The 20,196-nt window shown below is 40.9% G+C and overlaps 1 long non-coding RNA gene across 6 annotated transcripts in view; it reads left to right on the top strand.

The window, feature by feature from the left end:
• Positions 1–403: 403 nt before the first annotated feature.
• The window catches only part of LOC108961493 (uncharacterized), a 30,960-nt gene continuing 11,167 nt past the window's right edge, over positions 404–20,196 (top strand). The window contains exons 1-5 of one of the 6 annotated variants that reach the window (XR_007776724.1): positions 404–493; positions 1,168–1,277; positions 2,520–4,963; positions 7,474–7,590; positions 8,644–8,759. This is a non-coding gene — a long non-coding RNA (uncharacterized LOC108961493). Of the gene's footprint in view, positions 494–1,167; positions 4,964–7,473; positions 7,591–8,643; positions 8,760–13,990; positions 15,114–20,196 lie in introns of those variants that run through there. The other 5 variants (XR_007776726.1, XR_007776727.1, XR_007776725.1 and 2 more) reach the window with 5 other exon arrangements.

Below are 20,196 nucleotides of genomic sequence, written 5' to 3'. Positions count from 1 at the left end.
TGAAATAAATCTTTGATACTTACAACTATAATATCCATGCTCTACGTTTTATTGCAGATATAGGTAGACAGTCATTATTTCTGACACTTTCTCAGCATTACAAGGAGTACTCTAGGGGAACAACTAGTGTACAGTCTTACAGAAATAGATTGATATAACCACATGGAAACCAGTTACTTGCAGTCAATATAATATTCCCTTAATGATGTTAAACAGTCATGCGGATTCCAAGTTTAATGTAAAAATCCTATCTTTGAACAGCCCGAGTTATCTACAAATTAGGTTGCCAGAAGCTAAATTTATTTTTTTGTTATATATTGAGAAATATATTACTTGGAACAGTATAAAATAGTGGGGTTTTTTTGTTTATAACCATTATTAAATTTTTTATTATTTAGGAGACATTAAACCATGGTCAGCAATGATCCCTTTCCAGCCCTTGTGGAAGATGGGAGCGCGCTGTGAAGCAGAGCACTAAAGGATGATCTGTGTGGTAGGTCCTGTCATCATGGACATTCAGTGGACATTAACACAGCAAATAATTTCCCACATGGAAAAAGAGCTAAAGGTGGTTTAAAAGGAATAAAGAGAAAGTAACTTATTTTGTTGACCTTCACTCTTTATGAGTGCTAAGTGATGCAATGGTATTCCTGCCTTGCTGGCACATAGGTCTTGGGTGTACTTCTGTACTTAAGTTCCCTAAATCTTGCACTGCTCCCTCCAATAGCACCAAGCAGCAGCTAAGATCTTGTTTAGAGGTTTTGGGGGCTGAGCCACAAACCCAGGGTGGCATTAGGAGTATTTGTGCTTCTTCTGCTTACTGGGATCAATTCTTGGAACATAGGAGAGGCAGCAAAGGATTGGCGTGGTGGCTGCTCAAGGTGCTGTCACTGAACAGGGGACACCTGAGTGACTCACTCACTGGTGGCACAGGCCATCCAGTGCTTTGATGAGCCAGACCGGCCGGCACCTTGGAGAGCAAGCCTGAATTTTTGACTTGCCCCTTGCAGGTGAAGTTTCAAAGGCAAACAGGCATTTCTGGAAAAATCAGTCACTGGCTTGGAAAAAGCCTTTTTCTTTCTTTCTGATTTTTTTTTTTGTTGTTGTTTTGTTTTGTTTTGGTTTGTTTTGGTTTGGTTTGGTTTGGTTTGTTTTTTTTTCCTTCAGGTGGAGAGATTAATTGTACAAAAAAATTGCTCTGACTTCTGCTGAATATTCCAAAATTCCCTCGATGGCTTCAGAAGTGGCACTGCTGCTAACACCTGTTGTAGTAGGAGGTTTGTGTGACACTCCCCACTTCAATTCATGACCCTTGAGGATGAACTGTAAGGATTAGTGCTTTGGGAGAGGAGGAGGAAGAAATATAAAATGGGGTTTCTTATGCTGTCCTTGGGCTTCAGCAATGTTACTGGTAAGCCAACTGTTATTTTTTAATACTGGATGGCTGGAGACCAAGGAATTGTGATGACCTCAGTGATCTGGTGTGGTTTGTGGCTGCAAGGTCTGTGGGATGGTGGCAGCCTGCCAGCTCCCTGTACATAATTTGCAGGCTGCTGTTTCTGACCAGTGTTTGTTATTGTAAGAGAGTGACACTGCCTATAACTCATCCCTAAGTCTCCCCTGGTGGGTGTTGGACGAGCAGCGGGTACGTGCTCGTGCACACAGCGGCGTCCCCGCGGGCACGTGCCCACCTCCGCTACCTGCAAAGGGCTTGCCACCACCCTGGCTCACCTCGGTGTGATTGAGGATAATTAGGTTTCAGCTGCCTCCTGATGCAGAAATACACGGCACCACGGCACGGCCAGCTCTGCCTTGGCAGCGGTGCCTCCCGAAGGCTATCGATTCCACACTTGTACATTTTTAAAAGGTCACGGCAATAATTCTGCCTGAATCGTACTAAGTGAAAATAGTTTGCAGAGGTAATATGGTTCCTGCTTGCTTCCAGAGTAAACAAAAGTCAGTGTTTTTTATTATTGGTTTTAGCATATTTTAATTACATCTATTTGCCTCGCTGTCACATCATATCGATGGATTCTTTGTGAAGTTGTATGGCAAGTGACCTTCAACATAATATGACTCTGGGTTCTGTGCAGAGATATTTTATTTTTCTCTTATGTAAGATGTGCTGGAAGTGCTTATCATAATATGGTGCTCACATTAAAAATTAAAAGCATAAGATTAAAAATTAACTTTTTCCCCTAGTCCTATCATATATCTGTCCATTTTAATAAGACAAACATATCTACAGCTCTATGACTATGGTATTAAATGTGCTTACTTTTTGCAAAATATCATTGTAGTTGCACAAACAGCCTTCCCTGGCTTGACTGGGAACAGATTGTACCCAACAATTCGTTTGACTAACAGGCTATATAATGCAATGAGTTAACTTATTAGAATACATAGCTACTGCAGCCCAAGTGCCCTAGAAAGATGACAGAAAGCTATGGATGCTATGGCATAAATTATTTCAATAGCTGTGCTCCAATTAGTGGCTTTGTACTCTGTCTGGTTTACAGGACTTAAAACCAGGGCTAAACTCAGAAGGAGAAAGAGAAGGTAAGATTTCGTGCACAGAGCTTTCCTATCTTTTATGGCATTTTTTTATTCCTATCCTTCCTTTGTTTTAAATTATTTTACCCTGTCGATCCTTTGTACATCGAGAGAGATCTTAGGTTTTCTACCAGCACAGCTTTATTCCTCCACGTGGGTCCACTGAAGGATAGAGCTGAATGTTTCCACCCTACAGCATGGGTTTTGCCAGGGAGATGTCCTCTGTATGAGAGTAAATGGCAAAAGATTTTCCCCCGAATCATCTTTAGCATTAATGGTAAGTGGCATATGCAGGGATGGAAGCTTAAATGTACCATGTTCCCATGTGCATCTACTCAGTCCCACTACAGTTGCCATAATTCACTCCACAATTGATTGTTAATTTACTTTAATACACATGTCTGAACCTGATAAATAGTGAGTAAGTAAGTATGTGATAGGCTATCCAACCTTCTTCATATAGATGAAGAAATACTACAGAGCTGAAATCCACTTGTGCTCCCTGAACACAATGCTGTATTCTGTTTTTCTATTCATAGTGTTGTAAATTTGTCAGCCTAATGGGACACTTGGTAAGATGTTTTCCTTTTAAAGTGCTTAATGGAAGTAGGTACTACATTGATCCAAAATCTAGTCTAACATTTCATATAGTGGGATCTGGAATTGTGTCATTAGCTGCATAGAAGTTAAGTAGTCTTTCATTCTTCTCTTTATTTTAGACTGAATTTTGCTAAACCTGATACTCAACCTCCTGTTTATATGTGGAATGAAATCAGTATGCAGTTTGGCCACCAAATTCCAAGGTCATATTGTATTTTCATTCAGTGTAAACACAAGTGGACGTGGAAAGTAGGCAGAACGCATAGCCAAACTTTGATCTTCTTTCTCTCTTTCTCCAGGTGGAAGGACTGTGGCAGTGGGGATGAAATAGCTGCACTAGGATAGACCCAATGCCTCTCAGGCCAGTAACATGTTTTTTGACAAGTGAGACATTGACAGAATGAGATCCATGCAGATATCTGGTGATTATTCCCTAAAATATTCCCTGGCAGTCACTAATTTTCAGGTCAAGTGCTTCTTAAGCAGAAGTGATGACTCTATATTTAGTACTACTGATGGATTTTTCTTCCCTGGAAGGATAAAGTGAACTCAGTTACTCAGCATGATGGGTGGGAAACTTTGGAAACAGTTCACAGTGTGAACATTGATGATCAGTCTTATGAGCTCTTGAATGTTGGAGGTTTGAGTCTAACAAGGCTGATACTAGGTTTGGTTTGGCCGCAGTCCTATACCAGTCAGGAAAATCTGTGTTTAAAGGCCAAGAGCCAGATGGGTAACAAAATGCCCAGTCAATAAAAACCCTTCTCTGAGAGAAATGTGGAAAAGGTGAGGTGCATTTCTCAGACTTTGATATACGTCTTTTCTGGATTGAATTGTGATGTGACAAACATCTGCCTTGCACATAAACCTGGTTATGAAACCAGGTTGGCATTTTTGCTGCTGCTTAAATAAGGGTTAGCCCTGAGTTCTCCAGCCTAACAGCACTGTTTAGGAAAAGTACCATTTTCTCTAGAGCTGTTTAAAGCAGTGAAACTGAAATACTCTGGGAAGTGCTGAGTTGGGGTATAGTGGTATACAAGATGCAGATTTGTAAAATCAGTAAGCTTGAAGACCTTGCAAGGCACCCATAAAAACACCCTCTACAGAACAAACTCCTTGAGAGTGCAGAGAGTCACAGGAACCCCTCTGAATCATGAAATGCTTTTAAAAATCTTTTTGCTACCCCATGTGATCATGTCCCACCTACAAGCCCAGGATGGACAGTGTAGAGCTCAGACAATGCACCTCCAGCCCTGAGCACATACTGATTTGTGCTGCTGCAGCTCAGTGCTTATAGCCCAGGCTTTCCCCTGCCCCTTTGTGTTACATCCAGGTGCTAGGTTTCCCCTGAGAAGAATTGCATTTATTCCAACAAAAGCTATCAATCTGTGACATTGTTTATAATAGGGAGAAAAAGTCAACATCAGAAATCTTTCCTGTACCATATATTACCTTTGAGATTTATCAAAACTTGGATTTCTCTGAGGGTCGACAGTAAGATGATAGAATAAGCTGTCTTGGCTGTCTTTTTTTTTTTTTGTTTTGTTATTTTGTTTGTCTGGTTTTGGTTTTTTGTTGTTGTTTGTTTGTTGGTTCTGTGTGTATGAAAAGGGTCTGTAAATAAGAACCACCAATGCAGGCTAGTACAATAATTAAAGACACTTAACCTGCTTGCTGTAACCATCTTTTGAAGTGGTGTTTTCCTCCCTGGTTAATACAGGGGCACTGGTGCTGCTGGAAGCAAGAAGTCAGAAGTTTAGAGCATGTTGGTTGTGTACTTAGTGAACTTCTGCTGCAGGGAAACGTCAAGGTCAGAACATGATTGAAGAACCTTCTTCCTCTCTTGAAGTCACTGTTCCTGTATGATATTGTTTTCCACTGTAGAAGGTTCTCTTAAAAATGAGGTTGAGATCCCTAAAGAAATTGCTTCAATCAGCAACAGTGCTTAATGACTGTTAATGGGAAGTGAAGATAGGATAGTAAGTGTTACTTTGATTAATAAGAGAACTGCAGAGAATTTAAATTGTGCCACTGATGGATTATTTTCTTCAAGCTTGATAAGCGCTTCTCATTTGTTCTTAAATTTGGTCAATACTGTTAAAGACAGCAAAATGAAGTATAATTAATTCTATTACTGCTACTCAGACCCAGAGTTACTGGGAGACAGATTGTGATGCAGACAACAACGTTAAGTAACACTTTTGACAGGTTTATCATATGAGGACCTGTCAGCCCTCAAAAGTAAAGAGCATTTTCTCCTCCTTGGGTAGAAACTGCCCAGCACCAGCTGCCTTTCTTAGCATGTGTCAGTCTATTTGACCTGGCTGCAGAAATGTTTGCAGGAAAGAAAGCAGATGATTCTGAAGTACGCAGACAAAGCTAACAGCTCCAGCTACTCCCTCTCCTGATAGATGAGGATAATGTTGTTGGATTTTGGGTGTATCACTATGGGTTTGCAGTAGTAGCACTTACAAAAGTAGTTGTGATTTTATGAGTTTAGTACTGCAGTATTAAGCCCTGTGAAAATTTATGATATTAGAAGACTTTGGAGGGAAGGGCAAGATGAGTTTTTTCCACTGCAAGACAATATAACATTTATGTTATATTGTCATAATATGTCATTGTTATAATATTCATTTATTTGCAGATGCTGTGTCTTTTGAAATCAACTCCTCCATACACTACTAGGATCCAGTGACTGAGACATTATCCCAATACAATTTTCCCCAAGATACTTTTTGTTCCATAATCATGTGTGTTTCTTACTGGTCTTGAAATCCAGCATGTGTATATACTATGGATTCATATGGCTTGTTTAATAAATAATGACATTATAGCAGCCCCTAAACACTACAGCTAGGCTCTAGTTATGTCAGAGATTGGCAAACATTGTAGTCTTCCCTCAGAAAAGCTCCTGAAGGGAAGCTTTCCTTCCCTTGAAGCACCGAGTCACAGATCTGCAGAGGTCTCTCTCCAGTCACGTGTGTTTGTGCATCTCTTAGCACAGTGGGATGTGATCCCACTGAGGCTGGAAAATGTTGATCATAGCTCTTTAATGAGAAGGTGGCATGGAATTTGTGCTGGTGTTCATTTACGTTATCATTATGCAGGGTACCTATTTGCATGAAACAATAAGCAGGGAAAAGATACTGAGAAAGGCAGTTTATTCAGAGACCTTTGTGTCACTTCTGAAACCAGATTTTAGCAAAAGGTGATCAGCAGCTCATCCATTCTGCCGTCGCAGAAGAAATCTGGGCTATGTGCAAAGGAATAGGGAAAATGTTCCGTGCTTTCATTAGCAGGAGCTGCAATTACTGCTTAATTTAACAGACTCTGCCTACTTCAAAGTCCATGCTTCTCCAATCCTGACTGCAGAAAGTCATTGTGTGAGTTATTTCAAATTAATTTGAAGCCAGAGTGTGTTGGCTAATAGTATAGTTATAAAATCAGTGAAGGTCTAATTCTGTTATTAAAAATGTAAAGCTTATGTATTATGAATAAAGAGTTAATTCTCTTCCAAGGATATTCCATAAACATAATTTCTAAAAGTATTGCAAACACAGAAAATGTATTTCAGGCATGAATTTAGGGGCAATGGTCTGTACTCTGGAGTGAAAAAATACATTAAAAGCCTAGGGTGGAAGGTCATGTTTAAAACTTACAAGCAGAGAACAAAAACCAGTGACAATTCCTTTGCCTCTGAAAGCCCCTGTTTATAGCTCTGCTGACATTTTGTGCAGAAAAGGAAGCAACTGGAACATCTTTCATTCACTCGACTTGTTTGCAAATGCTTGAGGGTGGCTTATAGAGAATGTGGTGGCCTGACTGAATCATTCCTTCATTGATACTTTTTTTGCAGATGACCTGGCTAAACATTGACCCTAATTACCAGGCATCCTTTATTTCTACAGGGAAGAATGTCAAGGGTGTCATAATCCTGGCGAGTAAAGTGATGGCACCCAGCATATAAAAAATAGCTGTGTCAGAGTACTGATGGTCTTTGTTCTTAAGGCAGCTGCAGAGTGGTGTGTGTGTACCCAGTACTCACAATGCATTACACAGGTTTTAAGGAGAACACAATTAGTTCCAACCAGAAGCCCTGTGCATCATTCCTCTTTTTACAGAGGACCATTTGTCTAGATGGGCCAGCAAGTTTTTGAAAGACAACAGCTGGCATCGTATATTGCCTCTAATGCACCAAAGAAACTTTAAATTTTGTGTATAATCTGTTGAGCTAACCAGTTATTTGAGGCCATATAAGCCTCTCTCCTTTCCAAATTTTTCTGTTATTCCATTTTAGTATCTGTCATCTTGATGCAGATCCCCACACATGCCTGTAAGTGTGTGTATTTGGTTGTTGCCACTGTTCTGCTATACAGCCCAATGGAAATGATGCAGGATGACTTGCTTGCAGAGTTGATTCTTGGTGGAAGAAAGGTAGGTCTTATATTCCCCTTTACAACAACTGTCCTCCAGAACTGAGGGAGGATATTTGAAGGATTGTGGTGCTGTTAATGTACTTTTCTGAAGGTATTTTAATAGTGTCTGGTTTGTCATAAGCTAAGCTAAGCCTTTGATAATGAAAGAGAGCCTTGCATGCAGAGAGAGCCCTGATTAAGAGAGGAGTACTGTTTGTTACAGTTATGTGGGTACTTGACTATCATATAAGTTTATTAAATCATATAAAATTTCAATTTACACCACAGTATTCTATGAAATATGGAGCACAGTAAGCTAATAAGTATGCCATTTTCTTTCATATATGGATTGTGTCGTTGATTGTGTTAAAGCTGCCATTTTCAGAAGCAAGATTATTTATGCTAGAATAGTAATTTCCTGTCTAACAGTTAAATTTTGTGGAAGTTAATTACAGATTGAAATAAAATGAATGTTGTATAAAAGCTAGTAAAATGCCAATATAGTGTTATATATTGTTGGGATGGAGAGGATATATGCATGTCTTTATATAGTACAGATCTGTGTACTCATATTTGAGTCTCTGTTTATTGTGAAATTAATTTTTTGGAAACAGAGTGACACTGTCCCAATCCAGTATGTCTGGGCTTTGTTCTGTTGCAGGGGGGTGAAGTTACTTGTTTTTAGGCCTTGTTTTCTATACCATCTTTCTAATTTGCATAATGAGTTATAATGGATTCCATAATGTTTGCAAAGTCAAGATGCAAAGTCAGTCCAAATTAATTTTTCCCATTGGTATCAAATCTTAGTATTTGTACTTTTCTAAGTGTTCTCAGTTAAATGAGGTTGATGGTATCTCAGTTTATTGTCTGTTTTTTCACCCTACCTATTCTTTAGGAGATAAATTATTTCTTCTTAGCATATCAGAAAACACTCAGGACATGCCTGAAGCTTGTGCTACTGTAACTGTATTGCAAATTGCTCAATGGTCTATTTTTTTTTTTTTTTTTGTGGAGTTGTACTTCTAGACTTTGCATCCTGAGGAAGAAAATATCTTTATTTCTTCTTTGCCAGGTGACCAGTCTGAGTTTCAGCTTTTCCTATCTGCTCCTTCCTGGTTTCCATTGTCATTGTATTTTACCATTGTGCACAAGACTTGGCAGGAATATCCCAATAGTACAGTGAGTGAGGTGAGTGGTACTGTCCTGCAGCTCTTTTGATTAAAAATGAGTTAAAATAAACAGAGAGGGTGACAGTTCATGAAAGGCATGTTTGGAAATGCTGTTTTGAAATTGGGGAAAGCTGGACTGGACTTAAATGGAGGAAGGGGTTGTCAGCAGTCTTGGACATGATTTTCTTCACTTCAGTTGCTTTCAGTGGAGTTCTGGCATCTGTTGGGTTGGAAGTTTGGCCCCACATGGGATGACAGAGAAGAAAAAGCCATGAAGAAGATATGGTCAAAATTTCAGGAGCAGTTGGGCAGTTTTGCTACCACACTGTATGAATTCAGCAAGCGGGAGAAACTACAGAGCAGCAGAAGTTTCTCTCCCCATCCTGTTGTCCCATGTGTGCAGCCCTCTCCTGCTGCTCCTTCCTTTTGCCTTGTTCTCATTGCACCATCACTTATTTGTAGGGAAACTGGGACTTTGTGTCAGAGCTGCTCAAGACTTTACAACCCCCTAAGTCCTGCAGACATCCAGAGTACAAGTGACCATCATGATCAGCAGGAAGCAAACTGAAGAGGGAACAGAAATCCCCATTGTTTGGATGCTGTGTAGTCACTCTTGTCTGGAGACATCATTTTCTTTCTGCTTTATTGCCAGTCCTGCCCTTAGCTGTGGTCATCTTCACGGGCACACTGTAAAACACTCAAACTTTGTAATGCTTTTAAACCGATGAGGGTGCAGTGGAACAGCTCAGGATTCATCACAAAGGGCTTTAGCCTGTCATTTAAGGCTTGTGCTTCATAAAGAATATCTCTTTTTGTGTAGCCTGACCACCATTTTGGAGCAGGCTTGAGAATGTTATCACAATTGGCTTGCTAGGTGAAAGGCTTTTCTATTTAGCTTTTAATAGAGCAAAAGTGACTCTAAATTTGTTAATATTCTTTAGGTTATATAGGACAAATTACAGATAAGTGAATAAGTAATGAAATTTGTAATGAGAATTTCTCAAGTATGAAATGTTGGCGCAAATTAATTGCGAGATTTTACAGCTATTATAGTTTATATCATAAACGCAAAAATGACTAGGGCTTTTTAATTACAGCAGGAACACACTAAATTTTTATGGAGTGCCATTTTGTTAAAGAGGTACTTTTAGCATTAAGAGCAAATGCCATCCGTAACAGTGAGCCCAGATATCTGTGCCACATCAAATAAATATGTTATTGCTATGAAATTGTTCCTCAGATACTGTAACTGACACAAAGACTAATGAGAAGTCTCTTTGCACACCTTCAGTTTGCCATACCTATTTCTGCTGGTCATTTTTTTTCTTAATTACTGTGTGTTTGCAAAGGGTCAGAGAAAATCCCTTGGAACAATACAGGGCTTTTTAAGTTACCCTTCAAAGCAGCGCTGTGAATAGCAAAATGTTGGTGTCTCAGTAGAAGTTAATATTATTGTGGAGGGGAGGAGGGAGGATGGCTGGATGCTAATTCTTATTAAATATTTGATGTGCAGAGAAATCTAATACAGTGGAAACTCAAAGAAATCTCATTACTTGGTGGAATACATTGCATACTAAGATAGAGATGACTCAGACTCAAAAACTAGCAGGCAGATATAGTATGGAAGCACATCTGAAGCAATGTCCTGCTGGTCTTTTCCATTTAAATAAGAAATCTACATATTGTCTGCTACCTTGCTTATCTAGACCACTCTCAGAGCCAAGAATATGTTTTTAAAATGTCATTGCATGCTGTATTCCTCCCTGGTGATGTTTTAAGCTTTCCCCCTCCTCTTTTCCCACTGCTGCTCTCACAGCTGGCTGGCAGGACAGCAGTAGGTGCCACAGATACTGCTCTGCTTGCATGTAGCTCCGAGGGTCCCCCTGAGCCTCTCCTTCCCCAGCCAATAAATATGTTCCACTCTGAGGCTGATGGTTTTGCTTAAGCACGTGAGACTGCAAACTCACATCCTTTTTCAGTGCCTCTTCAAACACACACCGTGTCACAGACTGCTTCCCCAGTTAAGGTCTCTAATCCATCACTCACAATTCCTTAAGGGGATTAATTAATTTTAAAAATGGTTGTGTTTCTAGGTATGCTAAACGTCCTCCCTCAAGGACAAATGCTCATCTCTTCATTTGCACATCTCTCTTGATTTGTCTTATTGGAGTGGCCAGTACTGTGCCTCGTATTATACGATCCCAAACCCATGCTTGGGAGGAATTGTAAATGAACTGATCATCAGAGAGCTCACTCATAATTAGCTGGTACCCTTTTCCTGAAGGTGAGGCTCACTGCAGTGGACGTGGCATGCAAATGTGCTGCTGTCGCATTCAGGGATGGATAGGAGAGTCTGAGAAAACATGCTCTGACAAGGCACTGAGCTGGCATTAGGAGTGCTGGATTTCACCTTAAACTCTGGCACTGACTGGACTAATGTGCCCTTTCTGACCTCACAACTCTTTTCATCACCTGCAGGTTTTAAATGTGATTTGCTTTGTCATCTGCATCCCAAAACTGTGATAGAAACACTGACATCATGGCTGGCTGTCAGTGTGCTTCTGTCCCTGAGACATGAGCAGAAGTTGTTCTCTCCCAAGTCTGGATGGCCATAGTGCTCCCTCAGTGCTTGTTGGTTGCAGGCTGGCAGCTCCTAGCTGCAGCTGGAAAACATTTCCTTTGCCAGATCAAGGCTTTGACCTGAGCTTTTACTCATTCTTCTGTCTTCCAGACTGAGAAATCTATCACCAAGAAAGTACAAATAAGTCTCACTTTTGCATTTGAATGCTTCTCCCACTCCCAGGGAGTGGGAATCTGAGATAAATGTATACAAGTTTAACTTGGTGAAAATAGGGCAAGAAAATCTAGCCTGGGAAAAAGAGGTGAACCTCTATGTACTAATCCTCACAGAGTTACATGGATCTCTGTATGGTCACTTTTGACAAAGAGGAGTATTCCTATACCTCTAGGATTGCTGGCACATCCAATCACCCAGTTGTTCATCAGTCTTCTACTGGTGCTCCAGCCTGACCAGTTGCACAGGGGGTGCACAGCCAGTATTTGTTCCAGCTGATCCTTGTCCCACTCCCCATTTCTGTGAATTGTGCAGGAGCTACAGTTTCTGTTGACTCCCCCATCCTATTTCGACAATGTGGATTGGGTAAATGCTGCCTGTCCCATTTCTCCTGCCTTATCAATCTCATCCCTGCATTCTTCTTTTAAGGCCTGGTGAAAAACTCCCAAACTTCCTTGTTTTGTACTTGTGACAACACCTCAAGATTGTTTAATTCTCACCCCTAAAGTAATTTGTCTGGAAGGTTTTTTTTTCATCAATATGTCATTGTTTCCCTAACTGACTGTCCGGTAGCCATTCCTCAACTTCTCTCTTTGTTCCTGGTTCCTTAATTGCAAAAAAACCCAAAACACAAACCAAACAAAACCAACCAACCAACCAACCAAAAACACAAACAAACCACTGCCTCCCCCCCAAAAAAACTACCCCCAAAAAATCCCAACCAAAAAAAACCCTCACAAAAACAAGAGAGAGAGAAAACAAAATCACATCAAATGTTGATTATCTCCCAGTAGGGTGTAAAGAAGGGCTGGAGTGTAAAGAACAGCTGAAGTAGCTGGAGGGATAACCAGTGCCTGTGACTGAACGTGGTCTGGGCTGGCTGTACTGGGCAGCCAGGCAGGTTGTACCTGCTTCAAATAAGTCCTACAAAACATTTCTCCTCTGCTCTCTTCTGCAGTGTGAGACATGTGATATGACAATGCAATAAGATCCTGCAACAACAGGGCTAGGATTAATCTAGCTGAGTAAGATGAAGAAGCTAAGCAATAGGAGTACAAAAGTCACACTAAGATTACATTTGTGTATGCACTTACCATTGCTGGAAAAATGTACCTCATCAGACAGCTCCTGAAGGATCTTGCTCCTCTCCATATGGGTACAAGAAAAAAATACATGTTCTTGCAAATTACATTAAAATAGGAAGAAGAGATGTTTGCTGAAATGCTCTCTTTGTAAATGAAGGGGTTTATGTTTACACAAAAACCACTCTTGGAAAAAAGTAATTTTGCTAATGAGATATTGCCATATCTCATGGGGAGATTTTCATTGCTGAGGCACTGTTTCAGATCCAGCACAGAGCTACAATAAAATGCAATAGCAAGTATCTCAAAGGAGTTAATGGCTGAGCTGGCTCTCCAGTAGCACAGTCTGTGCAGCACACCCACCACAGAAGGTGACAAGGATGCACAGTGTCAAAATGACCAGTGGTGCTGCATGAGCAGCTCAAGTCACGAGAAGTGAGACCTCAGAGCTCATTCACAGAAATTAGGTGCTGTTACCAAAAGTCCAGGGTGCTGTGCACATATCTACCTGGAGTAGCTCCCAGACTTGCTGCTAACGAGGGAGCTGACACGCCCCAGGGGCCTCTAATTGCCAGTAGGTTTTCCTCAGGAGTTGTGGGATCACCCAGCTAGTTATAACAGACTAGATGGCCCTCCATGTGCCAGAGCCACCAGAGGTCCAGCTCTGGGATGGCTCTGCTGACTTGCAGATGTGTTGTGATGAATGTGAGAGGTTTTTAGTGCAGCAATCCCAGTCTCAAACTGACTTGGTTTCCTTGCTTTGGCTACCTGTGCTAACACAAAGCCTTGAAACTTTAACCAGACTGATCTCTTTCCCTGGTCAGCCTTGGCTGGCCACATCAGAGAAGTTAAGGACCAAGCAGGTTTGGCCATTTAGCAGCTGTGCTCCAGGACAGGCTTCCAGTATATTGAGAAGTATAAAATATTAACATTTGTTCTACTGCTGCCTTGCTGAGCTGTTCTATGGAGAACCCTCTCAACACAGCTGCTGGTGTCTTTCATAGGTACCAATTAAATTTTTATATGATGTTTTATAACCATAAATATACTCTACAGACTTGCACATAATTCCTCTGCTACTTTAACTGCTTTTCAAAGCCCTTTTCAGCAGGCTTATCTTTGTTTTGCTTGTGCTGATTAAAAGGCAAGATATATTTTTAATAGGGTAAGTAGTACCAGAGAGCACACTTCACATAAAAGAAAGAAAAATGCAGTCAAACCTTTGTTATCCAAGTTGAGTCAAAGACATTGAATTAATTCAGCTAACCGAGGTTTCAAATAATTAATGGGATTTTCAGACTACTGAATACATCAGGGACTCTGAGTTTGTTCTGGGCAAACAAGATTTTTTAATGATGAATCCTCTGGTTGCAGGTAAGAAAACAGCAAGTGAGAAGATCCTCTAAAAAACATTAGAAGGCTAAAAATCAGAATTTGAAATTAAAGACTTTTCTAGAAGCGTTTCTGAGACTCAATGGGCCAAAACTAGCCTGGAAGCTGTCAAAACAGAGCAGTGCCATCCATCTGGGGAGGCCTCATCCTGAATCTACCAGCATGACCAAATAGTTCCACAGAGACGCCGGTTTCTTGTAAAGACTGTTCCACTTCTTTCTTTCCTGTTTTTTTGGTTTTTTGGGTTTTTTTTTCTTTCCCCTGTGCAGCTTATTCCTCTCCCTGGACTGTTTTTTCCCCACAAATAACCCTTAATTATTTGTTTTCCCTGAAAACAGTGAAGAGAGCCATATTGCACCATAAAAGTAATGTCATGTGGATTCCCATCTCATCAACTCTCCATGACTTCTGAGTCATGCCTGGGTAGTTTTCAAGTGTGACTACAAAATTAGAAGACATTTCACAGAAGTCCTGATGATTTATTGGAAAGAGGGTGCATTTTTCCATATAATATAGGCACTCTATGATTAAGGGGCTTATGGGGGGATCTCCATTCCTTGCTAGAGATTGGAGGAGATCTGGAGCTGGTAATGACTACCAAGGAGGACACAGACCTGATGCATTGTTTTGGAAAGAGTATAGGATCACCTTTTTCCAGTCTGTCAGTGGAGGGTGGTCACAACAACTTACCAAGAGACCGCAGTGGCCTGGAAAAGCAAAGATGGCTGTGACAGTAGGAGCAGCTGATGTGTGGAGATGAACTGTATCAGGGTAAGGAAATCGTTGGTTCCAAAGTGATAAAGTGGTCTTTAATTGTCCACATCTCAGTGCCTAGGGGAGTACTGCCAGGGAAAGTGGAACAGACGGAAATGCTGCTGACATTATAATAATGTGCTGCATGTGAAACCACTGCAGAAATAGTTAAGCGATGCCTTTGCCAAGGCCACAGAGTGAAATGTTACTACACCATGGGGTGGATTAAAATATGCATTTTCTCCTAATTGAGCACAGCGGACTCAGCTGGAGGTCCTGTCAGGAGAAGAGGAATAATTTGTCACAGCAAGAAATGTATAACTTGACAGGGCATCTATTAGACAGTACAGTAAAAAATAAAGCAGGACTTTTGCAGCTTTTCTTTATGCTCTAAACTCTTTGGCATTGGCACCCACATGCTGTAAATGCATTTCAGACTCGTTGGCAATGGACCAACCTGGTTGCACCAGGCTCAGTATGCTCATGGCTGTCAGATCATGATGACAAGAAGGTTAAAAGCCTTCTGGTCAGATCAGGTGATGTTCAGAAGCCCAAACTTTAGTTCTGGTCACTGTATTGCAGCACTTCAGAGAATCCCACGCCAAATCTAAGGGTCATCTCCCAGAACTGTGTGCCACAGAAGCAATCTGTCACATCCATCCATGAGGCTGTGTGGCAGCTAAAACCAAGTGACTTCTATTCAGGCACATGCTCTTTATCTCCCTGAAAGGAAGAGCTCTGACTGACAGGGTAATTCATCATTTACCTGATGCACGAAGAAGTTGCCTGAAGGAGCAGAGCCACATACATTATTTTCACAGTGGGGGAAGCCTGTGTCCTGTGTGACATCCAATGTTTTAAAAAGTTTCTGTAACCCCAAAAAAGAAATTCTGGGTTCTCTAGGCAGATGTTATTTGGAACATTTATCACATTCCATAGCATGTTGTAGTGACACAATGGGCAGCCATTTCCAGCACAGGTGTTCCAGTGGTAGGAGGAACAAATGGACTGGGAAAACCCCAGTGACACTGGGAGATAGCAGTGGAGAGATCAAAGGACTGGTAAAGGATTGTAAAGGATTGCCATGCATTGCATGAGTAGTGCAGATCACTGCTGCCCACATAATTCGATGTTCAGTGAGATCACAGGGCTACTCTCAGCTCTGGGATTCTGCCTGAATAATTCCTGCCCACCATGTTAGGTGGGCCTGGTGCTCTTTAGTGCCTTCACCAACCCCAGCCCCTCAGAGGGTTTAGCATGGAAAGCTGACTCAGGATTTACAACTCATCCCAGATCCTTCCCAGTCAGCCCAGGCATGCCATGGTGACAGAAACTGTTCTTAGATGGAGTTTGCCCTGGCTGCAGCCAGGCACATGATTTTGATTCTTGCACTTGGCCATGGATTCTGTATTCCCAGGAGGAAGTCTGAATGCACCCTGCATTCCACAGTGATAGAGACAGCTGGTCTTACACATTGTTGTGCTTGGTGTGAAAAGCAGTTGAGGCCCAAAACTGTGCTTTAAAAAAAAATCTGTACTTATTCCAGTCACATTCAGAAATCTGAGTCAAAGCTCTATGCCTCCTTCCTTTAGACACAGTACAAACCCAGTGTAAGCACCATCCCTGCCCCAAAAGACTACAGGGGCTAATGGTCACTCTCAGTGCGTGTCATTTCTCCTGTCTGCACTCACAGAGCAGTACTGGGATGGTGTTCTGAGAAATTTGTGCTGTCTCTTCCTGTTTGCATGATATTTGTTCTGCAAAGGCCAGCTTCAAATTAATACTTTTTCTATGCATCATTGAATGGTTTGAGTTGGAAGGGACATTAAAGATATCTTGTTTCAACCTCTCTGCAGTGGGAAGGGATACCTCCTGTTAAGACTAGGTTGCTTACAGTCCCATCCAACCTGGCCTTGAACATTTCCAGGAATGAGACATCCAGAGTCTCTGGGCAACCTGATCCATTGCCTTACCACCCTCATAGTAAAGAATTTCTTTCTAATATCTAATCTAAACCTACCCTCTTTCAGCCTAAAGCCATTGCCCTTTGTCCTATCACTACATGCCTTTACTGAGGTAATCAATATACACATTTCTTCATCTTTCTTTACTTGTGTATTGCTCCTCACCCACTTCTGCCAAGTCTACTCTCTGCAAGGCCATCTAAGAGCCACTACGGAAAATATATAAAAACTTATGCAGATCCTGTAGTCAAAATTAGCTTGGAATGGTCAGATGGTTTGTGGTGCTGTTGACATCTGGATAAGTAAATGCCCACTGGAGATGTGGCACTAAGCACCTCCTCACCTGCAATGCCATGCAAAGTAAAACAGATATGCTTAACTCCTTTGCAGGGACATGGGACAGGGTAGGCTCATGGACTGTGCAGATCTTTCCAGCAGAAGCCAGCTGCAGACTGTCTTGGAAGGGGATATCTGCTTTTTGCTGAGCAGATCTTAGTAAATTTGAGTTACATGGGGATTGCTGGAATAGAGGGCCAGTGAAAAACACCCCAACAGCAATATTTGTATTTGTTTGTCCAGGCATTAATTTATTTTGATGCATATGTACTGTGTGTTTCTCTGGCAGGATGTCCCACAGAGAGTCTTACTCATCTGTACTTCTGCCTTGCACTTTTGACATTAAATAAGTTTTTCTTTACTGATCATTTCTTTCTTTTGGTGTCTTTTCTCATCCCTTTTTGTGAGGGAGTATTTGTCCTCCTCAACAATGATTTTCCCCCTTGCTGTATATAGCAAGGGTGGGATAGGGTTGCAAATTCATTGGTATCTTTTGCACCTTTGAGGTCAAATCCTTGCTACTTTCAGATTCTAGAGGTCTTTAGATTTTACCTTCCATCTTGATGGACATTTTGTGTTCAAAATCATAGATCATGGGTCTAGGCCTGTTTTTTGTCCTTCTGCTTATCTAAGATTGAATCAACTCATGGTAATTTAGACCAAACTTCTATGCTGCAAGCAGCTAGCTAGAAGTGGTTTGGTGCTTATCAGAACTGTGGCTGATGTGAAGTTTCTCTAGAGCCAGGGACTACTTGCTGTAGAAATGTGTCCCTTTCATGCAAGGATAGTTTGTCCTACTGTATTTGGAAGCATTGCTTACTGCAGGGTGAATTTGAAATTCTTCTAATGATGTGTGTTTCCTTAGTTTCTGGGAGCAAGATGCTGATCTCCAGCCATAAAAAAGCCAGCCATTAAAGGGAGTGGCAGGCACGATTTTAATTCCCACAGATTGTCTTTTTCAGGCTTTCTAAAAGTGATTTTTGACTCAGCCCATTTCTGGGTTTTACTGAAGCAATCAATTCTTATTTCTTTTCAGTCTGCTTCATCAGTTAATGAGCATTGCTACCTCAGTGCCTTTTACCTTTTCTTCTTTTTTAAATAATGCATATCTTTCAATGCCTGTGTTTGAGGCAAAATTACTATTCCAATGTGTTTCTATTGTTCTTGTAATATCCTTTTCTTTTGTTCTGCACCAGAGATTCTCATTCCTATATGTATCTGGTCTTAATGCACAGCATTTCTCTTGATTTTTTCTGTTTTAATCCAGTTTTAAATAGCAAATTTCATTAAATGTATCACACAAACATTTATTCTTCTCTTCAATATTATTCCCGTATTCTCTTGCTGCCTATTCCTCTCCCCTTCTGTGTCCTATTACCCATTACAATAATCTCATTTATCTGATTTTCCTTTTTTTGCCTTGCATTAGAATCAGGCATGGAGACTGAATATCCCAACCCTCTCCCTTTTGTTTCATGTTTAAAGCTTTCATCAGTCATGCAACTGCAATCCTAAGAGTTCTCCACAGGGAGTTCTTTCCTGAGAATAGTCCTCACAATGTGAATCCCTTTTTGGGGGCTCACACCTCCCAGGACCTTGTTCATAGTACTGGCCCACAAGCTTATCCTACCTCTTGAGTCCTGCCTTTGCTCTTTGCCTACTGAAGAACTCCTGTAACTTCATTCATTTCTGCATTTTCACCTGGAGGCCATCCCTGATCACCTCTAATGTGGCAGTGACAGTGTTGTGAAGGACAGCTGGTCAGTTGTCCTTCTTTCCAATCAGGATCTTGTCCAGCCCTACTGCACACCCTTGTGCCTGCTGCCAGTAGCCATTCTTTTGTCAAAATCTGATTTTGACCATGGTCTTCTGAATTTCTCCAGTCTATTTGGGCTGCTCTCATAACTTTTCTATTTGTACTCCTCCCTTTTCCAGTAGGGCAATCCTGTGTCTCTTTGCTTCTCTATTAACTGATCTTTTCCTCATTTTTTGATTCCTTGGTCTCACTTTCCACATGCACTATGATCTAATGATCTGTCTTTTGAGTATCTTGCTCAGGACTTGTGTGGTGTCTGACATCTCTTGTTTTCATCACTTGTTTAAACAACCACCTAAGATCCACTCATATCACAATATCCCAATCCCAACCTGCCAGAAAATCGATCTGTGGTCTCTTTCTCCTAGCACAGACCAAAAATGCATCCCCTCTCCTGCAAGTAGGAGACATTTACCCACAGAACTGCAGTCATGAAGCCAAGGGCAAAACTGGATCACTCAGCTGGGAGTGCCCTTCAGAGATGTGTTGGTGAGTGGTTTCATACACTTTCCCTTTGCTGTGCTAATTGTTTTAGTGCTGGCATGAATAAAAAGTAGTAAAACTTTATTTTAGACACTAAATCAAACAAATGTGTTATAGGCACAGATGAGGAATTAAAAAATCTAGTAATACATCTTGAAAATGTTTTAAAAAATATTCCGCTTAGTGCCGTTTCAGGGTATGAATTCTTTTATGGGTTTAGGTTGCCTTCTGTTATTAAGCACATTTGCTTGATTCTAAGAATCCTGGTTTTGATTCCTCTGAGCCTATTGTCTGTTGCCAGCATTACTACAGTGCACAGTAGAGGAGTGAGGTCTCATGTCCAAAAATTGAGGCTATTATTTTGGGTAGAAGTAGCAGCGAATCCTGCTCCCACTTGTATATTTCTACAAAAATGAAACCAAACACAGGAGAAATGTGACAGAAGTCATGCATGTAAGAGGACAGATCTACCCCCCAAAAACCAAACTAATCGTCATCACTTGAAGTGACAGTGTCAAAATATTGACAATAAGGTAAATATTACATGCATCTTAAGAAGAGTCAGCAAAATGTTGTGCAACTTTTTCCTTTCCTTTTGTGTTTTCTTTCTACTATTTTTACGTTCCTTCCTCTTCTTCCCTCTTCCCTCTTTCTCTCCACTTGCAACAATAAGCAGTTTGGTTATTTGAGACTTGCTTTTGCTTATCTTTCTACTTGTGCATGTGTGTATTTCTAAATGGGTAGTTCTCACTTTATGCCACGCTTGAATTACATGAAGAAAAGAAATTGTCCTACTTAAAAGAGCACAAAAGGATTTTGCAAGGGAAGTGTTTGAA

The sequence above is a fragment of the Serinus canaria genome, chromosome 2 (genome assembly GCF_022539315.1).
Source record: "Serinus canaria isolate serCan28SL12 chromosome 2, serCan2020, whole genome shotgun sequence".
Classification (NCBI taxonomy): Eukaryota; Metazoa; Chordata; class Aves; order Passeriformes; family Fringillidae; genus Serinus; species Serinus canaria.
The sequence above is the reverse complement of the archived record's forward strand: the minus strand, read 5'-3'. Positions and strand labels throughout refer to the sequence as shown.